The sequence below is a fragment of the Lissotriton helveticus genome, chromosome 5_1, assembly GCF_964261635.1.
Source record: "Lissotriton helveticus chromosome 5_1, aLisHel1.1, whole genome shotgun sequence".
In the NCBI taxonomy this organism is placed as follows: domain Eukaryota; kingdom Metazoa; phylum Chordata; class Amphibia; order Caudata; family Salamandridae; genus Lissotriton; species Lissotriton helveticus.
In genome coordinates this window covers 1480228273-1480253829 of record NC_136065.1, presented here as the reverse complement: position 1 = coordinate 1480253829, position 25557 = coordinate 1480228273, and positions in this window count along the sequence as shown.

Below are 25557 nucleotides of genomic sequence, written 5' to 3'. Positions count from 1 at the left end.
GAAGTACGCTATGTTAATTCCAATTAAAAAAAAAGCTGGCATTGACCATACCTGCCTAAACAACTACCGACCGATTTCACTTTTACCTAAGCCTGCTAAAGTACTTGAGAAAGCTGTTCAAAAACAACTATCTTACTACCTAGAATCAAACTCCCTGCTCCACGATACCCAATCAGGTTTCAGACCAGATTATAGTACTTAGTCGGCGCTACTTGAGGTATCAGAGTCGATCCGAGAATGCACGGACAGGGGAGAGGAGGCCATGTTGGTCCTCCTCGACCTGTCCGGGGCATTTGACACCATCTCTCATGACAAACTACTGACTCGCCTGCAAGAAGTAGGTGTCTGTGGGTCCCCCCTCTCGTGGGTAAAATCTTTTCTCAAGAACAGAGTCCAACAAGTAATGCTGGGGTCCTTTTTTTCCTCAAAAAAACCACTGACTTGGGGCGTTCCGCAAGGCTCTGCCCTTAGCCCGCTCCTTTTCAATGTGTACCTCAAACCACTGGCAAAAGTGGTTGAATCCTGTGGCGTCAAAGTAACCTTTTACGCCGACGACACCCAACTGGTGTTCTCTTTCAAAGACCACGCTGAAAAATCATTCAACAACTTTCGCCATTGTATGCTGAATATCGCCTCCTGGATGTCTGCCAATAACCTAAAGCTCAATACAGATAAGACGGAGATCTTATTCTTCAATCAGAAATCGCCCTTATCTTCCAATCTCTGGCGGCCGTCTGAACTCAATCCCTCCCCGGAACCAGTCCAGGCCGCCCGAAAACTAGGCTTTCAATTTGATAACACCCTCTCCTGTAAGACCCAAATCAACAAAGTCACTTCAGCCTGTTTTGGGAAGCTACGAATGATAAAAAAAATAATCCCCTTCCTACCGCTAGACTCTTGAAAAACAGTAGTCCATGCCCTCATCACCGCTCACCTGGACTACTCCAACAGCCTGTATGTAGGTGCTCCTACTTATCTCATTAACCAACTACAGAGAGTCCAGAACGCAGCGGCTAGGCTGATTTGCAATATTCCCTACCGTCACTCCATTTCACCCCACTTGATTAAACTTCACTGGCTCCCAATAAGACTGCGCATTCAATTTAAGGCCCTAACTCTGGCCTTTAGAGCACTCAATGATCGAGGCCCCATTTACCTACGTCGCAGAATGAGGTTCCACAAGCCCCACGAAACCTCAGATCCAACCATCTCCGCCTCATGATCTGCCCCCGCTTTCGTCTTGCACGCACGGGAGGAAGGGCCCTTGCAGTAGCCACATCCAAACTATGGAATCAGCTGCCCACAGAGTTAAGATTCCTGACGTCAGAACCTTTATTCCGGAAAAAATTAAAGACCTGGCTTTTTTCCCAGATCTAATACTAATTCCTCTTTTCACCCTCCCTAGACCCCTCTGAGATAATGTCTTCAGCGCCGGGACACCTCCGTCGGAGGTAGCTGTGCGCTCTACAAAATACTAAATAAATAAATAAATAATCCTCATCAGCCAGGCTATCTTGAATCCAGTGGCCAAGTGAACAAGGGACTCACGTCTGAGCATACCCTGCCACACTTAGGGCGAACAAAGCGATACAAAAGGGGATGATGGACGGAGCGTTTGAACAAATCAAACACTCACCCCCAGTCAACTGATCTGGGTTTAATCCATCACCATTCTGTAGTTCACTCAGCCACCCCAGTTCAGACATGGCTATATGCAAATCAGTCTGACCCTGTGCCTCATGGGAACAGTCCAGCCCGAACTGCCAAGCCATGTCTTCCCTGGACCGGAAACAAGCATCCTGGGACCGGTTTCGGATTCATAATCCTCATCAGCCAGGCTATCTTGAATCCCCTTTTGTATCACTATATATAAAGGTGATCACGTACAAAGGAAACATGAATCATAGATGAAGGCATTACAATAGCCCATGCACGTTTTCATTGATCTATGTCTATAGGTAGGAAAAATATACTCTGAAATTCAAATCTTTTTTATAGCTAGTCAGTAAGGTGAAGTTTTGTGCACAGGAAGTAGATAGAGGTAGGAGGTAAAAGAGGAATACTGCAACCATAATTCCTGGTGCTGCTAATTCAAACACTTATTACATTGTCTCATATGCAAGTGCAGTTGCATTGATATGGTATTGAGTGTTATTGCAAATATCAGTGATGATGATCTTTTATATAAAGACTCAAAAATTAGTTCTCTATAATGTTGTACTATTCGTTCATACTGTTGAGTCCTATTTCAATTGAGTTGCAACAAAAATCCATCTGTGGTCCATTTTCTGCATGCCCTCTGGCTGCAGATCTCCTCCTGTTCGTTTGTTTTTTAATCTGCTCAAGCACTTCCTTTTGTATGTGTTCTTCTGTGTAGCATTTTTCAAGAAAATGTGAGAACAGTGGTGGTGAGGTGACCTTGCATTGCAGCCTGCTCCTATGTTGGCCTATTTTTGCCTTTTCAGTTTGTGTATTTTGGTCAACATAAATGAGGTTACTGGGACACCATATACTATAGATTACATTAGTAGAATTGCAATGTTGTTATGTAAAGTGTATATGTTGAGTGCACGACTCACCCAATGGATATCCCGGTGCTCAGCAGGAGCAAAGTATGCCTAGCCAGGGTTGTGACATAAGTGAAGAGCAATATCTTCAGTTTCTTGCAAAATTCAAGAACTGAGAAGGAGCATCTGATGTATGGGGCAGATTGTTCCAAGTTTTAGGGGTGTGGAAGGAACATGCACGACTGCAGGATCCGGTTCTGCATATTTGAGCAATGTGTTCTAGTAGGAGTCCAAGTGAGCGGAAATGTCTGGTAGGTTTGTGGAAGTTGATGCAATTGTTAAGGTAGTTGGTGCTGATGTTGTGCAAGACTTTGTATGCGTTTGTGAGGAGTTTCAAAACTGCCCATTTGTAGACTGGGAACCAGTGGAGATCTGTGAGGTGCAGGGTGTTGTGGGTGCGGGTTGGGGTAGTCTTGATTGTGAGGCTTGCTGCTGAGTTCTATATGGTCTGCAGTCTTCTGGTCAGTCGTGCTTTTATTCCTACTTGGAGTATGTTGCCATAATCCAGCTTGCTGATGATTGAGGCCTAGGTGACGGTTTGGCAAGTGTTGATAGAAAGCCACTTTAAAATCTTGAGTGTGTGGAAACAGATGGTCAGGACGGATTTTACTTGACTGGTCATTGCGTGCTAGTTGAATACCATTTTGAGGTTTTACAAATGGTTAGCCGGATTACGGAATCAGAGTTCAGCCAGGGCCCCAGGTGGAGTTCCATGGAGAAGTGCCTTTGCCGAAGATAACCACTTCCTTCTTGTCTGTTTTGAGCTTGAAGCAGTTGCTTTTCATCCATCTGGCAACTTTAGATATGCATGCGGAGACGTTAATTAAAGATAGGGGAGCAACATTCTATTAGAGATTCATACATTCTGATCATCCCAAAAGAAAGGCAATTTTGTAAACTGTTACCTATGTGTGTTTGTTGTGATTTGATGCCTGGCACTTTATATTGTATTTTGATGGTTTCTGCAGTGTCTGCTAGAGAGTCAACAAGCCTATGCAACCAAATATGAGTATTGTCAAAGTATTTGTTACAGCTCAGACAACTCCGGACTCCTTCTAGAGTGTAAAAGAGTGTGTCCATCCCTTCTTCATTTTGCAGACAATGGTCTCCGATGTGCTGTGGATGCACATTTCAAAGATGACTGTTGGATCTTCATCATCCACTGGATCGCAATGTTATCTTCTTTGTATGGAAGAAAGGACTTGAGGCCATATGCACTATTTATTGGGTGCAAACTACTGGTCACAATTGTTGTGACCAGGAAATATTTGTAAGAACTGACCATTGTACTTATAGGTCAGTTCTTGAAATTCCACATCATAGTGGGTCGAACTCAGACCTATCTCATTCATATTAATGAGGTAAGTTGCAAATTGCAACCCATTGTGGGGTCAGCAGACCAGCATGTACGTGATTGCTTTTAAATAAAGCATTTTTTTTTAATGTAGCTCATTTTCCTTAAAAAGAAACGGTCCGCTTTTAAAAACTAAAAACGTAAAGGTTTTGAATTTGTTTTTGAAGCGTATATAATATTTTTCCCATTCACATTGGTCAGCAAGAGACACCTTCCCGTTTGGGTTTACAGAACAATAATACATACCATAAGGAATTGTTATTACCATAAGGAATTGTTATTTGAAAGGGACACCCTAAATCTGCTCCTTCCAAATACTGATACAGTATGGTTTCCTAAACCCAGTTAGCAATTTTGTAACCTGTTACCAAATAGCTAAATTGGTTTAGCACATTCTAAAAACACATATACTGATCACAAACCCTTCAAGTGACTGAATCTCAGATGTGGCAACAAGTAAATGTGTTCATTAATCTGTCCCTTGATGTTGTATCGGGGACACACTCACGTAGTCTTCCCTTGCCTGGATTGGAGATGTGTTGTCCAAATGATGTGTACAATTTCTTCATCCATAGTGCGCAGGGATGGCTTTAAAGACTCCAATATATGTTCTTGATTGTAGATGTTATTAACAACAAACCAATTTAATAAAACACATTTAATAGGAAGAATTGATGAATATTTAATTTTTTCAACCGAATAGGGTCATGAGGATGTCTCTATTATTCTGTTTTTAAAGATTGGTCCTGCTATCAAGTGAATGGAATATATGTGCAGACACCTAGCTCTGTCCAATGACGTGAGTCAGATCCTTCACCTATGTTCTGACTTAGAGTAACCCAGCAAGCATGCACTCATTCACAATGTTTATTTGATTATTTAAAAACAGTTGTAAAAGAACAAATATAAAATACTCAACCAATAACCATAAAGTCCCAATAAATAAATAACATTGAGAAATAAAAATCTCTATAACTATCTATGGCAACAACAAGAGGATATAAAATATCATATGATCTGAGTCAAATCATTATTTTCAAGCTCAGAATAGTAAGTTATGATATCTGATGGCTGAGTAAAAAAACAAGCCCCCTCCAAAACAAACCTCACGGCAGTTTAATGATTGTAGGTAGAGCAAAGACAGTCTGCAACTCTTAAGATGTTGCCTTTTCAAAATGAGCACCAGAAATTTGGAGTAAAGTGTCTGATAAAACTTTTTTTTAAAAACAAGAATGTATAAGAGTCTAGGCCAAACCTTTTATTGCAGGGACAGCAACAGATACTGGAATTGTCATATTGCCCTAAGGGAAACATAGTTGCCACTTGATAGAGCCTAATCGGAAGCTAGTCAGGAGCACACGCTTCCAAGACAGAGTGACCAGACCCAGGTAATGCTCTAAGCCCACATCATAACGTAATTCAGCACATAGTATTTGGATAGCTCAGCCTATTTTCTGGAGAATTGCCTTGCAGCCATAACATTCTTGGCAAGCCTCCCAATACCCGATTTCCTTACCCCATGCAAAGAAAAGGGGTGAATAGTGAAGACTGATGGAAATATTCCTAATATATTTAAGCCAGGGAATTTCCTCCCTCCATCAAAGGCTAAGCAGTCTTCATTGACTGCTTATTGAGCACGGCATACTTGTTATGCGACATTTATGCCCAAAGTAGTAAGGAAGCAAGTTTGATATGATGCTCACCATATTCCAACCCAGCTCCTGATGTGCTGCATAACGAGGACTAGACACTGGCATCCCCAAGAACCTCCTTCCTTAGCTTGTAGGATACATACATCCCTATAACCCCAGATACTGACACCATAAGTCAAAACTGGAATACATTTTCTTTTGTATATTTTCAGTAAAGGAAGTATAGTTTTTTTTGCCCAGGTTTGAGCCCATATTAAAATTAGAACCCACTGCTTGTGAAAAGCATGCTTTCCTATTTGAAATGCAAGGAGCCCAAGAACTAGAATGATAGAAGGCGACCCCCAGATAGGGAAACTGGATTACTCTCTTTTCCATTTTGTAAATGTAAATGTAAATGTACAGGAATTTATATAGCGCAAATCACCAAGCGGTTTCTAAGCGCTTGCTTAGGGAACCCGTCCTGGTATTCCCCTGTGAGATAACCCCGGCAGGGTATCCACAAGGTGAAAGCCAGGCATCCCGCCGCGAGGGGCCGTTGTGGAGATTAAGCAAGCTATTGCCCAGAGTCGCAGAGTGTGAACCCGTGAATTGAGTAGGCACCGGAGCGAGAATTGTCGAGTCCATGGACATTTTAGGACTCAAGACCCCGCCGAGCCGGGAATTGAACCCTGGTCCCGGGCTGACCTCTGCTTCCAGGTCTGCCTCCTCTAACCAGTGAGCCACACTTCTCCACTATCCACTATCCATTTTCCTTTATATTTCGAAATGGCACATTTTCCGATTTTTTTAGCAACAAGCCATAATAACAATTTTGGAGTGGTTATTCTCCAAATTGAACTTTTCCATAAATTCAGCAAAAGTATCCAAAATGATTTTGAAGCCTTTATAGGAGTCCAGCTTAAATGATGTCATTTAGAGGGTTCTAGCTAAAAGGATAGCAATGCCCACACACATAAAAACAGGCACTGATTTATTCTTAACTAGTGGCATATCCTGCCCTCTACCAGCTAATGCGGCCTCAAGATCGTTAATGTAAAGTAAACACAGGATGGGGGCAAGAACGCAAACTTGTTGAACTCCACGGTAAAGTGAAGTGCACTCTCCCTCATCCCCATACCGAACAGTGACAGAGAGAGCGAAATAGACCACATGAAGAAAGTCCTCCTGCCCAGCCTCCATTCACATTTGGAGCAAAATTTCCAACAGCTTAGACCAGTTAACACTGTTGAAAGTGCAGGTAAGATCCATAAAGGTCAGATAATTTGAACTCCACTTAACAGTGCATTTACTAACCTGCAGATGCTGGTTGAGGCAATGTTCCAGGGTGCCCAGGCCTATCCTAAATCCATACTGGGCCTCCAAGAAAATATTGGACTCTGTGATCTAAAGCAAAAGCCTTTCCAGGAATACTCACCCAAATATATTTATAGTGGAGTCCAGTAGAGAGATGAAATGGCAACTTTTATGGTCTTGGCGGTTCCCCTTTTTGAATACTGACACAATGGCTGCCAACTGCCCGAACTGAGGAAGACCTGACTTGCAAGCTGCATTAATGGAATTGGTCAAAAGGGGTCCCCAGAACGCTATCTTGTCCTTGGAAAGGTCCATAGTAACCCAGTGAGGCCCAGGTGCTTTATTAAAGGAGATTTTAATTAAGGTATCCACCACCTCATCTAGCGTGAATGAAATATTGAGGGAAAAATTGGGCAGACTTCTAGCGCTATTGTAATTAACGTAATCGCTATGGGATAGGAATAAATCTCAGTAAAATGGGAAACCCAATCATCAAGTCCGATGTTCACCCCTAAAGCTTACCTTGGTATTTTGGAGAATATGTTGGAATAAATCACCTGCGAAAATGCGCTTGTATCTTTGAGTGCACAGGAGGTTAACCGGGCATTCCAGGCTTCCCTTTCTAAGTCAAGCTTTCTCTTTTTTCAAGGCCAGACTATAATACATCCTGTAGGTTGCTACTTTGTCCTTATTCCTTGGGAGGGATTCAAAGCCCTTCAAAATCTAGCATTCCCTTTCCTACATACCCCATTGAACCGCTCAGCCCTCCACAGGGCTTGGTCGCCCCACTCACTGCTGCCACTCCTGCCTGCCTTTGCCGCCTCCTGCCTGCAGATTCCTTCGCTCGCTGCCCGCTGCTCCTGGGAATTTCCCGCTGCTCCTGGGAATTTCCCGCTGCTCCTGGGAATTTCCCGCTGCTTCTTGGAATTTCCCGCCGCTGCCTCCCTGCGGCCCCGCCCCCCTGTGATTCCATTCGCCACCCCGCTCCCGCCACCCAGCTGCTCCTCCCTCCCGGCTCCTTACTTAAGGGGACCGTAGGGGACCACAGAGTGTGACCGCTCAGCCCTCCACAGGGCTTGGTCGCCCCACTCACTGCTGCCGCTCCTGCCTGCCTTTGCCGCCTCCTGCCTGCAGATTCCTTCGCTCGCTGCCCGCTGCTCCTGGGAATTTCCCGCTGCTCCTGAGAATTTCCCGCTGCTCCTGGGAATTTCCCGCTGCCCGCTGCTTCTTGGAATTTCCCGCCGCTGCCTCCCTGCGGCCCCGCCCCCCTGTGATTCCATTCGCCGCCCCGCTCCCGCCACCCAGCTGCTCCTCCCTCCCGGCTCCTTACTTATGACGCCCCCAGAGCGACCGCGCAGCGGACGCGTGCAGCGGGTGCGCCAAAGGTAAGCCCGTCTGTGCCCATCCGCGCCTGGCCCGCGCCCAGCGCCAGGACCCCTGGCCCTCCCCGCCGAGGCAAGACGACCCGACTGACCTACGACGCCGCCACTCTCAACGCACTCAATGCCGGCCGGACCGACGCCTGCTGCAGAGCCACCCCGAGACGCACCCACGGACCCTTCACCTGCTGCACCTGCAAGTTCACCTGCCTCCGAACCTGCCCCGCACCCGCCAAGACAAACACCAGCAGCAACCACCTCAAGTGCATCCTGATCAACACCCGCTCCGTCCACAGACACGCCGTGGAACTCTGGAACCTCCTCGACGCTACATCACCGGACGTCGCCTTCCTCACGGAAACCTGGATGAACGCCTCCTCTGCACCCTACATCGCCATCGCCATCCCGGACGTGTACAAGATCATCAGGAGGGACCGCATCAACCAGACCGGAGGTGGCATCGCCATCGTCCACAGGAAAACCATCCGCATCACGACCGACGCCAACGACTCCTTCGCCGCAGCCGAACATCTCCACTTCCAGATTCACACCGACCCTAAGACGACCCTCAGAGGCACCCTCGTCTACAGACCCCCGGGACCACGCACACAATTCAGCGAAGACATCACAGACTTCATCAGCCTGCACGCCCTCCCCTCCACCGACTACATCCTCCTCGGGGACCTCAACTTCCACCTGGAGAACAACAAGGACCGCAACACCACCGCCCTGCTGGAAAACCTCGCCAACCTCGGACTCAAGCAACTGGTCAACACCTCCACCCACTACGCCGGCCACACGCTTGATCCCGTCTTCTCTTCCAGCAAGTACATCACCTTCAGCCACGCCACCGGACTCCACTGGACCGACCACAGCTGCGTCCACTTCAGCTTCAAAAGATCCACGACCCACCACCACCCGCAATAGGTACCTCACAGGAATTGGAGCAAGATCACCGCAGACCAGCTCACCACCTCCCTCAGCCAGAGCCCACCCGCCAACACAACGGACCCCAACGAAGCAGCCCGCAACTTCACACAGTGGCTGACCGCCTGCGCCGACGACCTTGCGCCACTAAAGAACCCTCCCAGCAGTCCCAGAAGCAAGAAGGCTTCCTGGTTCACCGACGACCTCAAGGACTCCAAGAAGACCTGCCGCACCCTCGAGAAAGCCTGGCTCCTCGACCGGACCACCGACAACATGACCGCCCTCAAACACGCTACCCGCAAGCACCACCAGCTCATCCGCACCACCAAGAAGAAATCCCTGAAGGAACGACTGGACAACAACGCCCACGACAGCAAAGAGCTCTTCAATATCGTCAAGGAGTTCTCCAACCCCAGCACCGGCACCAACGACATCACTCTGTCACAAGACCTCTGCGACTCCCTCGCCTCGTTCTTCCACCGCAAGATCGCCGACATCCACAACAGTTTCGGCGCCCCACCCACGCACCCAACCGTCGAAATAACGCCCCCCACCGCCACCCTTCGCACCTGGACCACGGTGACCACCGAAGACACAGCCCGCACGATGAACACCATCCACTCCTGGAAAAGTAAATTTTGCCATGTTCTATGTCCCTACGTGTCCCCCATCTTATGTTATGTGTGCATGATTAATATGCATATGTATTCCCCATGTTTGATTAAAGACGCAATTACAGTTGTGTCCATCTCTAGTATGCCAGTTTCCAGTTCTCGTGAAAGCTACGAATATTAGGCCTATGTAAAGTTACGTTGCCACGTTTCTCAGTGTGCACGTTATTTCATTGTAAAGTCCCCGTTTCTAGGCCTCAAAAGGGCCCGGACACCAGATTCAGCTCCTGTCTCCTGAACCCTCGCTGAGGAGCGATACAGCCCCCACCTGTATCCTCGACCCTTCACTTACTTCCTGCCTCACAGTGCCCGGCTCGGCCTGGCTCTGCCTACGAGTCTGCCAAGAGTATGTTATGATTCTAGTTATCAGTCCAGCCCTCCTTCTCTGCATTCCTAAGCTACTGAATCGCATCAATAGTTTCCGTCATTGTCTAGCCTTTACGTCTTCATGCAGGAGAAATACTGTATTAATGGTCATTTAATATTCCTCAACACGCACTACATGTAGAATAATGCATGCTCCAGTCTTAGAGTCTGTTAGCCTCTCCCCTCCTGACTCTTAGTTTATATCAACATGTCCTCTAAACATTAGATACTAGATAGTGTTTAGGTACATGTCGCCCTGACTCCCCAGACTTCAGTCTCTGCTCCTAGCGCAGAGTTCATAGCCCCCAGCTTCTCCTAGTAACACGTCATTGTCAGTTTGCGCGCACCATTAGGTTAGAGGTCCCGGCTCCTTAGGTAGCCCCCTCCATGTTTCCGCCCCATTTATGACATATTCTGTTACGTTTACATCACATGTCTATGTATACGCCTCCTGTTACACCTACTTTCACCCTTATCTTTCGCGACTGCTATTGACCACACCCACTGCTCCGCCTACTGTATTCACTGTAATGCAACTGTTTCAGTATATATGCTTGTACATTGTTATTAAAGTTGGCGCGCTCATTCCCTGTCCCCCCTGCAGGGCCCTGCCGTCCTGTTCCCGTGCAGGTTGTCCTGTTCCTGTCCTTTTATGCTGTATTAAACCTGCAAACTCCTACTACCTCGAATCTTGACTCTTATTTATTGAGCTATCTGTGTCTATGTCCAGTCAAACCTAGATCCGGTATTATTTATTTATATACCACATAATGGCGCCCGAACAGGGACTTGCCCTTTCCCCACGCGCCGGTGAAGCCACGCCGGCCCCCTGACCCTCTGCAGCCGTGACGGAACCATACCGTGCACGTGCAGATATTTCTGCTTCAAGTATCCCTCAGGCCCACGGAGGAGACGGAGGTGGCGGTCCAGCATCCAGACGAGGCGGTGGAGGAACGCGGCGAGTCCCGACCAGAGCCCAAGCCGAGAGTCCAAGGTCCGAGGTATCCGGAGGCCCACCCGTAACTGAAGCCCGAAGTTCGTCCGTCCGGCGTCGAAGCAGTCCAGTCCAGTCCAAGGCTTTCCGTTCTTGCTGCCCGGTGAGTACCGTTGCTGGGGTAGTATCTAGACAGGGTCAATCTAATTGACTCTGGTCCGTGGGTTTTGGTGGTACACAGACCCAAAACGAAGTGTCCACTTCGGTGGATGCGGGTCCTGACGTGTCTCTTTATGAGACCGGTAAGTTTCGTACTGTTTTAGCAGTACATCTAGTTTCTGTTCTAGTCAGTTCTGTTCTCGAGGAAATTCATGTATTCTGTTTTCAGTATTCCAGGTGGTATTCTGTTCGAACTGTTATTTTAAATGTTCTTCATGTATTTTTAATGTCGTGGTATGAAAGTGGTGTAATTATCGTGTTCATTGTGTATTGTATTGTGTCTAGATTACAGTTCAGTCATGCCCTTATTTTCTAAATTACGTCAGTTAAAAACCAGAAAAGGTCTGTTAGAAGCAGCAGTTCCTGTCCCGCCTAGGGACAGTCCAGGTCATTTTATGTATCAGAAGCATGGCATAAGTGCCATATTATATCTAGATTTATGGGTAGAGTACACCAAAGAGTTAGACGAAAAGTATAGATGGCCTGTATCAGGCACATGGGATGCCGAGTGCATCATGCGAGTAGAAGAAGCATTATGGAAAAAGAAAGCCAGACAGTCACAGAAAGATGCCATCGAGTTATGGCGCAAAGAATCTCATAAAAGAACCGAAAAAGAAATCAGAAAGTCAGAACTAAGTAGAGAATCCTTAGAACGAGCCCAAGAAAGGGAACTAATCGAGATAGGTGAACGAGTTAAAACCGAACAGTCAGACAGACAGAGGAATGCCCTCATTAAGGGTATGTATCCTCTTCTTGCCGAGGGCTTGCCAAAAGCAACCCCGGAGGCATCCAGTAATTTTCCGCCACCCTTAGTTCCGATCAAGCTACGTCACAAACCGACCGCAGCTGATATTTTTATTTCGTCCTATTTGGACGACACAGTCCCAGAATATGCAAATCCTGTTCCGCCAGCTCCTGTAAATAATGTAAATCCTGCTCCTCCAGACACCGGAGTACCCGTTATGGTACCCCCGGTCCAGCCCGTAGTACAACTTCCCGCCACATCAGCCACTCTGCCAGCACGAAGAGTATCAGTCGACGATTCTAGTTTAGGGGCCGAAGGAGGAGGTCCTCCTGGTACCCCGCCGCCACACCAACGTGTAACGTTAGTCGAGTTACATGAACGTGCGTTACAGCGTACGCCCAAATATAAGTCCGTTGCAGATATCCGACGAGCTCTTACTGAATGCCGCTATGATCCAGTTGCAGGTGATGATAGTACAGTTATATATTCCATACGTGTAAGACGGGTGACCGGGTATTTGGACACCCTACCGAATATGAAAGAAGATCTAGACAGAATATATCGTTTCATCCGTACAGGGGATGATCCAGAAAGTATTGGTGAAGCCATGTCTCAAAGGAAAGCTGAGATCCAGCTCATGTTATTAAAGTTTCTGATTAATTGTTTAATAAGGGAACAAGATTATCCGACCAAAGATCCGGCCGAAATAAGAATCCTGACAAGGTGGAGTGATAATATAGCCGAGGGTAAACACAGAACTATCAGTAGTATAGAGAGTATGTACAAGAGAATTCGTAAGGAAATAATAAAGTTACACGAACAACGTAAAGCAGCACAAGTAAGCGAGAAGGAGAATGACTCTTCTACTGAAGAGGTAGACGACGAGAATCCCACCAGAATAGCGTATGTAGGTAGAACTAGACTTTCCGACCGACATTCACGTCTAGACTACAAGAAAACTGTTCCTCATCCAGCACCAGAACAAGGTTCTCTAGAACAAGTATTTCAAGCTACCGATCACATTCTGAAATCACGAATCGGTTACAGTGAATTAAGTACTATGCATGAACAAGAACTAGCCCGATCAGCAGTCCGATGGATTACTGATTCTACCACTTTTCCAGATGAAATAGTGGCACAAATGTTTCTGAAACTGCCCCCAGCCGAGCAACGACTGGTGGGTATGTATATGATCCAGCACCTCATTACTCTGTATGAGGGTCAACACTCTGATCCAGGTCCGTTACACGATGTCCTGAACGAGCTACTCCAGTATAGGTGGAAAGGTTTAGGTACCGATTTAATTAGTGTCATTCTAGAACAGCGCCACAAATATAGAACGTTCCTGAACCCGCATTTTGTTCATGTCTCACCTCCAGAAAGTAAACCCTTTTATATAGATAGACAGAATCCGTTACGAGAAGTACACCCAGTCAGGACAGCAGATGGTGAAATGCAAAGAGTATTTGTTTACACCCCGATTACAAAGATGGAACTCTTAGAAATGAAGAAATTAATTCCCTGTCATGACAAAGATCCAGCAGGGTTCCACCGAGAATTAAAAGACATGCTCCGTATGGGAGAATACACGTATCCAGATATTATTAAAATGTTAAAAGTCCTGTTGCCCGCAGGGGTATATGAAAAACTCAAGGAAAAAGAATGGGAGGTGGGAGAGAAAAAGATCGATTGGGCAGCTCTAGAAGCTGAAGATAAGATACGAGTACCAGGTACCGGTCTTGGAGAGAAATGTAAAGAATTACCAGAACTGTTAATACAAGTTTTGCCCAGATTATTAGCCACTAAAAAGGAAGACTGGGATGCAATCTCAGCCTGTAAACAGAAACAAGACGAAGATACTAGTGATTTTTATTCTAGATTTGAGAAATGCTTTATTATAAACAGTGGCCTCAAGACGAGTAGCGAGTCATACCCTCATCTTTTTGTTACTAAATTAGTCGAGAATTCAAGTCCACAAGTTAAGAATCGAGTTTTGAAAGTCGAAAGTACCTGGCAAGCTAATACCCCGTCCCAGATGTTACAGATGCTTCAGTATCACCAGAATAGAATCAGAGAAGAGCAAGATCATGAAAGAAAACGTATGAAAGACACGAAAATGAAAGTACTAGTTCCACAATCTGTTCCACAAGACAGTCAGAAGAGGGGTACGAATCAAGCCAGTCATCCTGCAGTTCCCGTTAAAGGGACCTGCAATTATTGTAAACAGCCAGGTCACTATATAAACGAGTGTGCAGTTCTGAAACACAATATAGCTACTGGTAAGACTAAAGAAAGACCACGTCCGCCAAGACAAGAACAAGTTTCACAGACCTCTCAGCCACAGAATGCACAACAGATAGTTCCAGCACCGCAGCCTATTGCTGCAACACAGCATGTTACAAAGCAGATGTACCAGTATGCACAGTCCGAGTATCCAGAGTATCAGCCATATTCATGAAACAGCCTAGAGAGGGAGGTAGGCTTGCCTCTCATCGAGATACCTGTAGATCAAGAAGGTCCCTATGTTCATAGTCAAGTACTAGGGAAAGACAGAAAGTTTCTGATTGATACAGGGGCAAGTAGGACCACCATTAGTCACGACGAAGTTCCAGGGGCTCCGCTCTCAGGCTCTAGAAATGTTTCCCTTGGATTTTCAGGAAAGCCTATTGTAAACGAGATATCTAAACCAGTTACTCTAGAAGTAGGTCCATTGTCCCGCACTACCGATCTGTTACTTACGAAGTCATGTCCAGAAAATTTGTTAGGTATTAAAACACTGAAAGAATTAGGTGCAGTCATATGTTGTTCCCCAGAGGGAATACGACTGTTTCTACGTGACTTCAAGGGTCACTATGTATTACGAGATTTTGATCCAAGATTGTCTAATGTTCCGCAGCATCTATGGGCGCAAGGTCCAACTGATGTAGGTTATATGCAAATCACACCCCATCGTGTGACTCTCAAGCCAGGTGTAGTGTTACCACGAATCAGACAGTACAGATTGCCACCTGAGGCTGTAACAGCCTTATCCAAAATTATTGACGAGCTCATGGCTCAAGGAGTAGTTGTAGAAACTGACTCCAATGTATGTAATTCTCCGATCATTCCAGTCATGAAACGTACTGATCCAAATGCATCCCCAGTATATCGATTAGTGATTGACCTTCGAGAACTCAATAAATGTATTATTCCCCAGTACCCAGTTGTCCCAGATATCTCTTCCCTACTGACAGCTATTGATTCCGAAGCCTCATTTTTTACAGTCATAGACCTCAAGAACGCGTTTTCAGTGTCCCCATTCATCCAGACAGCCAGTTTCTTTTCGGATTTTGTTTAAATGGAAGGAGCTATATGTTCACACGAGCTCCTCAAGGATTCACAGAAAGTCCTAGTATTTACAGTCAAGCACTTAAGAGACAACTAGACAATATTCACATGCCAACTGACACTGCCCTGCTCCAGTATGTCGATGATCTACTGATCACAGCCCGTTCTGAACGTGCTTGCGAGCGAGCATCACTTACAGTCTTGTATTTCTTAGCAGAGATGGGGCACAAGGTGTCCCCTTCGAAGCTTCAATTCTGTGTCCAGCAAGTGATCTACTTAGGCCACTTACTGTCCAAGAGGGGTAGGCAGTTGACACCTGACCGTATCCAGTTAATAGCGAGTCTTCCTCAGCCCAAGACCCAGAAGGAGGTACGTGCTTTTATCGGCCTTACTTCTTATTGCAGACAATGGATTCCTCAGTATGCATTCCTAGCTAAACCACTGATACAGTTAACGACACAGGAGGCAGCCCTATCGACTGTCCTCCCTTGGACATCTGAACATACACTTAGTTTCAATGAGTTAAAGAAAGCTTTATGTCAAGCTCCTGTTCTAGCTACACCGAACTACAGTAAGCCTTTTACACTTTTTGTCACAGAACGTGATGGTACAGCATTATCTGTTCTTACACAAGATCAAGCCGGTCAATACAAGCCCTGTGCTTATTTTTCGAGCACACTAGATCCTGTAGCCCAGGCTCTGCCTGCGTGCCTCAAGTCAGTTGCAGCCACAGCACTAGCTATCAGACAAAGTGATTCCATAGTATTAGGACACTCCCTGACAGTACAAGTTCCACACTCCGTGGAAGTTCTTTTAAACCGAACACAGACTCAGCACTTGACCATTGCACGTTTAACAGGTTATGAACTGACACTGTTCCAGCCACACATAGAAATCAGACGCTGCAACGTTCTAAATCCTGCTACACTGTTACCGTCAGTTACTTCAAATCCTGCCACACACGACTGTGTGGAAGTAGTTAATATTATGACAAAGCCAAGACAAGATCTGACAGATATTCCATTACCAGATCCCGACCTGACACTTTATGTGGATGGTTCATGTATGAGAACAAGTACAGGAGAACTAGTAGCCGCGTATGCAGTGACTACAGACACTGAAGTTATAGAAACACACCGTATTGACACCCTGTCTGCTCAAGCAGCAGAGCTAGTTGCTCTGACCCAAGCCTGCATACACGCCAAGAACCTGAAAGTCAATGTTTACACAGATTCACGCTACGCATTCGGAGTCGTACACGACTTTGGAGTGCTCTGGCAGGAGAGAGGTTTCATGACTTCTCATGGAACCAAGATTCAGCATGGTCTCCTTATTCAAGCTCTGTTAGATGCCATACACTTACCGACATCTATTGCTATCATGAAATGCAAAGCACATACGAAAGTTACTGACATTATTTCTCAAGGTAATGATCTAGCAGATCGCACAGCCAAGCTTACAGCACAGACTCCAGACATGTCAGTTAATCCGACACAGACACATACTCTAGATCTGACTACCTGTATGACAGTTAAGGACCCCACTCAAGATGTCATAGATATCCAGTTACATGCTACTCCCGATGAAATCAAGAAATGGTCCGAACAAGGAGGGGTCCAGACAGATCAGGGATGGGTAACGAAGGGTAGAGCCACATGGTTTCTCCCCGACTCTATGGTTCAAGTCATTATCAATACCGCACATAGTCCAGCACATTTAGGAGAAAAAGCTATGTTAGACAGTATCCAGAACATTTGGTTCAATAAGCATTTACGAGCTGCAGCCAAGCAGAAAGTCCGTACTTGTATGATATGTTGCCAGTTTAATCCAGGTAAAAGTGTCCCGGTGGAACAAGGTGGATTCCAGCCCCCTGACCACCCTTTTGAAGTCCTCCAGATGGATTATATTCAGATGGAGCGATGTCGAGGTTTCAAGTATGTCCTTGTAGTTGTATGCGCTTTGTCCAGGTGGACAGAAGCATATCCAGTCCCAGATTACACAGCCACGACCACTGCCAAGCAGTTGGTTCGTGAATTCTTCCCCCGCTATGGACTCCCTAGGGTCGTATATTCTGATAACGGCCAGCCATTCTCATCTGAGCTCATGAAACATATTTCCCTTTTGTTAGGGTACCAGTGGAAGTTCCATTGTGTACGCCATCCTGAAGCAGCCGGTCTAGTAGAGAGACATAATCAGACCCTGAAAATCCGCATCGCCAAAGTATGTAAAGAAAAAGGTGTGGACTGGCTAGTAGCTCTGCCAGTCGCTTTGTTTTATATGCGTATGGTCGCACATTCCAGATCAGGTCTGTCCCCGTACGAGGTCGTATTCGGCCGCCCCCCTAACATGTGGGGTACACCTAGACCCCGAAGTATTACAGATGTTTCAAGTAATATGCTGACAGATTACCTAGCTTCCTTGATGTCTGCCCTACACTCTTGTCGTTCACAGGTTGCCGCCGCATTTCCAGACAATACCGAGGTGGCACCGCATGAAATCGTTCCCGGATGCATGGTTCTTGTAAGGAACTTTGATCGTTCAAGTCCGCTGGAGCCCCGCTGGAAGGAGCCCAAGCAAGTCCTCCTGGCCACCCGTACTGCCGTCAAGCTGGAAGGCAGGAAGGGCTGGGTCCACCTGTCTCATGTGAAAAAAATTTTATGGACTAAAGACTGTTTCCAAGAACATTTCCGAGGATTTCAAAGATTGCCAAAGTACTATTCTTAAGGACTGTCCCGCAAAAGACAATGATACAGATTCCTCCCTGTTAGAGAAAACTCCGCAGCAGGAGTATAAGAAAAAATTAAGGTCTAGTAAAATAAGTCAGCCAGTTTGATTGTCTAAGTCCTCCCCTAGGTGAAACGGTTAGACCGGTTTCTGACATGTATATAATAGACCCCCACAGAGAGAGAGTTAGTGAGAACTCTAAAAGTTGCACTATTATTTTATGTTTTCTGCTATATCTCAGCCTTATGATTACCTGCATAAGTTATGCATTTTATTTGTGTTTTCCAGTTTCTCATGTAAATAAGTCTGCTAATGTTACAGTAGAGCACACGTTTAGTGATCTACCTCCTCATGAACTCTCATATCGTCTTGCTATGCGTAATAATTCCTTTATCCGCATGTTACATTATTCACACCAGACCAGCAATGCCACTAATTGTTGGGTGTGTGGTCGACTCCCCCCTTTCCAGACACCGAAGGGAGTTCTGCCACTCTTTCCTTATCCATTTTCACATAATGGTTCGTGTGGAGCATGGTCCACGTTAACGTCATCCTCAACAGATATGTCTTTTCTTAACAGTACATGTTTCCCAGACAAGCAAGGTCTTCCCCACAGAACAGGGTTAGATCTAGAAAATGAAGTTTATAATTTGGGTAATTATTCTTCGAATTTTATGGTCCTGAATGTTCAGTCTGATACTACTCCAGACTTACCTGCTATGTCAGTACTACCAGTCAAAGGCGAATTATGTGTCAGAAAGAATGGTTCCGTACATGTAGGCCATAGTGATTGTACTACTATTGTCAAGTATAGTGACAGTAGGAAATCTATTTTCGAAGCTTCACGTCATTCTTATTTTGTTTGTGGTCAGACCGCATATGTTCGTCTGCCCCTCGATTGGGAGGGAACCTGTTACATTGCCTTCCTACTGCCACCAGTTTTTCTAGCCCCACCTGACTATCATAGGAATTCCCACCTAGTACATACTAGACACAAAAGAGACCTCCCGATTGTCGATTATACTGAAACTGCTCTAGAACAATATATAGATATCAATAAAGGTGTCTTCCCTTATTTAGGTACTGTTGTGAATAGTAAACTGATACGTAGATTAACCAGAACACTCGAAGCAGTAGTGATTGAGACTACTTCTGCTCTAGGTAACTTAACTGAAGAGCAATCTTTTATGAGAATTGTCGTGCTCCAGAATCGTCTCGTCCTTGACGTCATACTGGCCGATAGGGGCGGGGCATGTAGAGTCATCGGATCTAGTTGCTGCATTTTCATTCCTAATAACGCACCGTCTGTTTATTCAGCTATTACCAGACTCCATAAAATTGCCCATATGTTACACCAGAATCCAGGCACCTGGACATGGTCCGGTTGGTTCTGGAACATAATTTCCACCTGGGGATGGAAAGTATTGTCATTTCTAGGTATTGCAGTAGCGATCATATTCAGTTGCTGCCTCTGTATACAATGTGGCCCTGCGATTTGCGGCATTTGTGCTACCTCTTGTATTCCTAGTTCCAAGTCCCGTTCTAAATCCAGTTCTAAGAAAATTCAAGACGAGCAAATGATACTGTATGAAATAATACATGGTATCATGAATATTGATGTTTCCTGATGGAAACGTAGTGACAAGGAGGGAATGTGGAAAAGTAAATTTTGCCATGTTCTATGTCCCTACGTGTCCCCCATCTTATGTTATGTGTGCATGATTAATATGCATATGTATTCCCCATGTTTGATTAAAGACGCAATTACAGTTGTGTCCATCTCTAGTATGCCAGTTTCCAGTTCTCGTGAAAGCTACGAATATTAGGCCTATGTAAAGTTACGTTGCCACGTTTCTCAGTGTGCACGTTATTTCATTGTAAAGTCCCCGTTTCTAGGCCTCAAAAGGGCCCGGACACCAGATTCAGCTCCTGTCTCCTGAACCCTCGCTGAGGAGCGATACAGCCCCCACCTGTATCCTCGACCCTTCACTTACTTCCTGCCTCACAGTGCCCGGCTCGGCCTGGCTCTGCCTACGAGTCTGCCAAGAGTATGTTATGATTCTAGTTATCAGTCCAGCCCTCCTTCTCTGCATTCCTAAGCTACTGAATCGCATCAATAGTTTCCGTCATTGTCTAGCCTTTACGTCTCCATGCAGGAGAAATACTGTATTAATGGTCATTTAATATTCCTCAACACGCACTACATGTAGAATAATGCATGCTCCAGTCTTAGAGTCTGTTAGCCTCTCCCCTCCTGACTCTTAGTTTATATCAACATGTCCTCTAAACATTAGATACTAGATAGTGTTTAGGTACATTTCGCCCTGACTCCCCAGACTTCAGTCTCTGCTCCTAGCGCAGAGTTCATAGCCCCCAGCTTCTCCTAGTAACACGTCATTGTCAGTTTGCGCGCACCATTAGGTTAGAGGTCCCGGCTCCTTAGGTAGCCCCCTCCATGTTTCCGCCCCATTTATGACATATTCTGTTACGTTTACATCACATGTCTATGTATACGCCTCCTGTTACACCTACTTTCACCCTTATCTTTCGCGACTGCTATTGACCACACCCACTGCTCCGCCTACTGTATTCACTGTAATGCAACTGTTTTAGTATATATGCTTGTACATTGTTATTAAAGTTGGCGCGCTCATTCCCTGTCCCCCCTGCAGGGCCCTGCCGTCCTGTTCCCGTGCAGGTTGTCCTGTTCCTGTCCTTTTATGCTGTATTAAACCTGCAAACTCCTACTACCTCGAATCTTGACTCTTATTTATTGAGCTATCTGTGTCTATGTCCAGTCAAACCTAGATCCGGTATTATTTATTTATATACCACAGACCGACCCCTGCCCACACCACGTCTTCAACAAGGCCGACTCCACCATCGCACCCCAACTCCGGAACATCATCAACACCTCCTTCAACACCGCCACCTTCCCGGAGAGCTGGAAGCACGCCGAGATCAGCGCCCTCCTGAAGAAACCTACAGCGGACCCCACCGATCTCAAAAACTTCCGCCCCATCTCGCTCCTCCCTTTTCCTGCTAAGGTCATCGAGAAGATCGTCAACAGACAGCTGCCCGCCTTCCTCGAGACGAACGGATCCCTCGACCCCTCGCAGTCCGGCTTCAGAGCCAACCACAGCACCGAGACCGCCCTCATCGCAGCCACCGACGACATCCGGACCCTGCTCGACAAGGGGGAAACAGTGGCCCTCATCCTCCTGGACCTCTCCGCTGCGTTCGACACGGTCTGCCACCGCACCCTAGTCCAGCGCCTCAGCAACATCGGTATCCAAGAGAAGGCACTGGAGTGGATCATCTCGTTCCTCGCCGGAAGAACACAAAGAGTCCGCCTCCCCCCGTTTCGCTCCGAGGCCACCGAAGTCATCTGCGGCGTCCCGTAAGGATCTTCACTCAGCCCCACCCTCTTCAACATCTACATGAAACCTCTCGCAGCCATCGCACGCCAGCACAAACTCAACATCATCTCTTACGCCAACGACACCCAGCTGATCCTCTCCCTCACCAGAGACCCCGACACCGCCAGAACCTGCCTACACGAAGGGATGAAAGACGTCGCCGAGTGGATGAAGGACAGCCGCCTGAAACTGAACTCGGACAAGACGGAAGTCCTCATCCTGGGATCTTCGCCCTCCACCTGGGACGACTCCTGGTGGCCCCAGCCCTGGGCACCGCACCCAAGCCAACCGACCACGCACGCAACCTGGGCTTCATCCTGGACCCCTCCCTCTCGATGACCAGACAAGTCAACGCCGTCTCCTCATCGTGCTTCAACACCCTGCGTATGCTTCGCAAGATCTTCCGCTGGATCCCGACCGAGACCAGGAAGACTGTCACCCAGGCACTCGTCACCAGCCGACTGGACTACGGAAACGCCCTCTACGCCGGAACCACAGCCAAGCTACAGAAAAGACTCCAGCGCATCCAGAACGCCTCCGCCCGACTCATCCTGGATGTCCCCCGACGCAGCCACATCTCCAGCCACCTGAGGAACCTGCACTGGCTCCCCGTCAACAAGAGGATCACGTTCCAGCTCCTCACCCACGCACACAAGTCTCTCCATGACCTGGGCCCCAAGTACCTCAACGACCGCCTGACCTTCTACATGCCCACCCGCCAGCTACGGTCCACCAGCCTCGCCCTCGCAGCCGTACCACGCATCCGAAGAGCCACCGCCGGAGGAAGATCCTTCTCTTACCTGGCTGCCAAGACTTGGAACTCCCTCCCCATCCACCTTCGGCTGACCCAGGACCATCTCGCCTTCAGAAAACAACTCAAGACCTGGCTGTTCGAGCAGTAGCATACCCCTCCCCCCAAGCGCCTTGAGACCCACCCGGGTGAGTAGTGCGCTATACAAATGGCATGATTGATTGATTGATTAATTGATTGATTGAACCATGCTTTCTCTCTCCCTCTAGGGACCCTCAATGGTTTCAAAATCAAGGACCTTGTATTGGAGCTCAATACGACAAAACACTCTACTATTAAAGTGGGACAGGAATTAGTAGAAGGACAAATATTCTCCAACTCTTGATGGGCAATAAGTAGCTGGCAAAGAATGCAGATCATATGTGCATGTTTCCAAATTAGCCTATGTCCATTGTCTTTGGTTTTAATTGGGACATTAGGCACCATTTGCTCTCTATGCCTCATTGATGGGCTGAATAATCTGATTGTGAGGGGATTGTGGTCACTTAACACACTCTCTTGTACCCCCACCCCACAGAGATGCTATTAGCCAGGTTTCTTGAAATTAAGTTGTAGGCAATAGTCGTACTGCAGCCGCTGTCTATATCACCAGATAGTGAGAGAAAAACCCAGTAGGCTCAAACGCATTCCAAATGCCACAGGACAGTACATAACTAAATAAATTGATGCCCCTCTGCCCTCTATGCTGGGCCTGCATCCCACCTATCAAGAAAATCAAAATGATTATATAATTCTAAACCGGAAGTATCCCCTGTTGGACCAGTCATCCTTATGGTGGTCTTCACCTCAATATTTTGCCTCTCTCCTCCATTTTTAAGATCTTGTTTTTGCTGGCATTAGCTACCCAGTGCTAAAGTGCTTGCGCTCTCTTCTCTAAACGTGGTAACATTGTCTTAGTTCCAATTGGCATATGTAATTTACTTATAAGTCCTTGGTAAAGTGGTACTACATGCACACAGGACCTGTAAATTAAATGCTACGAGTGGGCCTGCAAAAGACACACAATTGATGGATGGCATGCAGAACAAATCAAAACATTCACCCCCAGTCAAGAGATCTGGGTTAAATCCATCATTATTTTGCTCCCCATGCCACCCCAGTAAAGACCTGGCCATATGCAAATCAGTCTTGACCCTGTGCCTCATGGGAACAGTCCAGCCCAAACTGCAATCCAGGTACTCCCTGGACTGGAAACAAGCATCCTAGGACCTGTTTCGGGGTTTCACCTCTCTTCAGCCAGGATAGCTTGATTCCAGTGGCACAGTGAGCCTAGGACCCACGTCTGGGCATACCTGGCGCACTTAGGGCGAGAAAGAAAAAGTCACCAATGGATGGACAGAATGCAAAACAACTCAAAACATTCACCCACAGTCAAGAGATCTGGGTTAAATCCATAATTATTTTGCTCACTATGCCACCCCAGTTAAGACCTGGCCATATGCAAATCAGTCTTTACCCTGTGCCTCATGTGAACAGTCCAGCCCGAACTGCCAAGCCAGGTCCTCCCTGGACCAGAAACAAGCATCCTAGGACCGGTTTCAGGGTTTCACCCCTCTTCAGCCAGGATAGCTTGATTCCAGTGGCACAGTTTGCCCAGGACCCACGTCTGGGCATACCTGGTGCACTTAGGGCGAGAAAGCAAAAGACACACAATTGATGGACGGAATGCAGAACAACTCAAAACATTCACCCCCAGTCAAGAGATCTGGGTTAAATCCATAATTTGTTTGCTCACCATGCCACCCCAGTGAAGACCTGGCCATATGCAAATCAGTCTTGACCCTGTGCTGCATGGGAAGAGTCCAGCCCGAACTGCCAAGCCAGGTCCTCCCTGGACCGGAAACAAGCATCCTAGGACCGGTTTCGAGGATTCACTGCTCTTCAGCCAGGATAGCTTGGTTCCAGTGGCACAGTGAGTCCAGGACCCACGTCCGGGCATATCTGGCACACTTAGGGCGAGAAAGCAAAAGACACACCATTGATGGACTAGTGGGCCTGCAGCACTGATTGTGCCACCTACTCATATAGCCCTTCATAATGGTCTCAGGCCTGCCATTGCAGAGCCTGTGTGTGCAGTTTTAAACTGCCATTTCACCTTTCAAAATAAACCTTTTGCCAGGTCCAAGCCTTCCTTTTTAATACATATCTCACTCCTAGGTTAACTGGACAGTCCAGAGGGCAGGGTGCAATGTATTTAAAAAGCAGGACATGTATTTTTAAGATTTATGTGCCGTTGCCCTCGTAGTGTAAAACTCTTCAATTCATGTTTTCACTCCTGTAAGGCCTATCTCTCCCTCAGGATAAGATTGGAGTTGCCTTATTATAGTTTATATGTGTCATTTCCTGATGGGATGAGATTACTAGTACATGTTTGGTGTCTCTTGAATCCGAAATTAAAGTCCTAACATATGGTGGAGTCAGATTTTAAATTACAATTCTGAAAATTCCACTTTTAGAAAGTTAACATTTACTTGCCTTAGCCATTTGGTGCCTGCAGCTTGTCTCTGGTCATATGACTGGGTACAGTTGGCAGTTGGACTTTGTGCATTCCACCTAGACAGCCACACACAATGGGAGCTTAGGTGTGACTGGATGGACCCTTACTGGCAGGATGGAAGGGAGGAGCGGGCCCAGACATACTTAAACCTGAATAAGCTGTGTCCTGTCCCCACAGAAAAGGCTGTGTCCTGTCCCCACAGAAAAGGCTGCACACTCCCAATGGTTAGCAGACCAGGGTAGGACACTTCAAATGCATGCCTCCAGAAGCTTTTCCCCAATTCAAAGGCGCAACTGGGTATAAATACTAGACCTCAGACACCAACTCTTCAGGACACTTCTGGACCTGTGCATACTCTGCCAGGAAGAAGGACTGTGCGTCTGAAGGCCTGCCACTCTTCTGGACTGCACTCTGCTGGACTCCCGGTTTGCTGTGCTGACCTGCTGCCCTCTTGCCTGGGAGAGAAGGACTGGACCTGCATATCTTAAACCCAGAACCCAGAGTGACTCCAAGGGCTAGTTGACTGGCCTCCTAATCTGAAGCCTCAGGGACATATGTCATGGGCATGTACAGACAGCGTACGCATAAGCACACCTGTGTCTGTGTATGGTGCCATTTCCATACTCTCACTGTATTACCAGTAAAACATGAGATGACCACCAACTATGACAG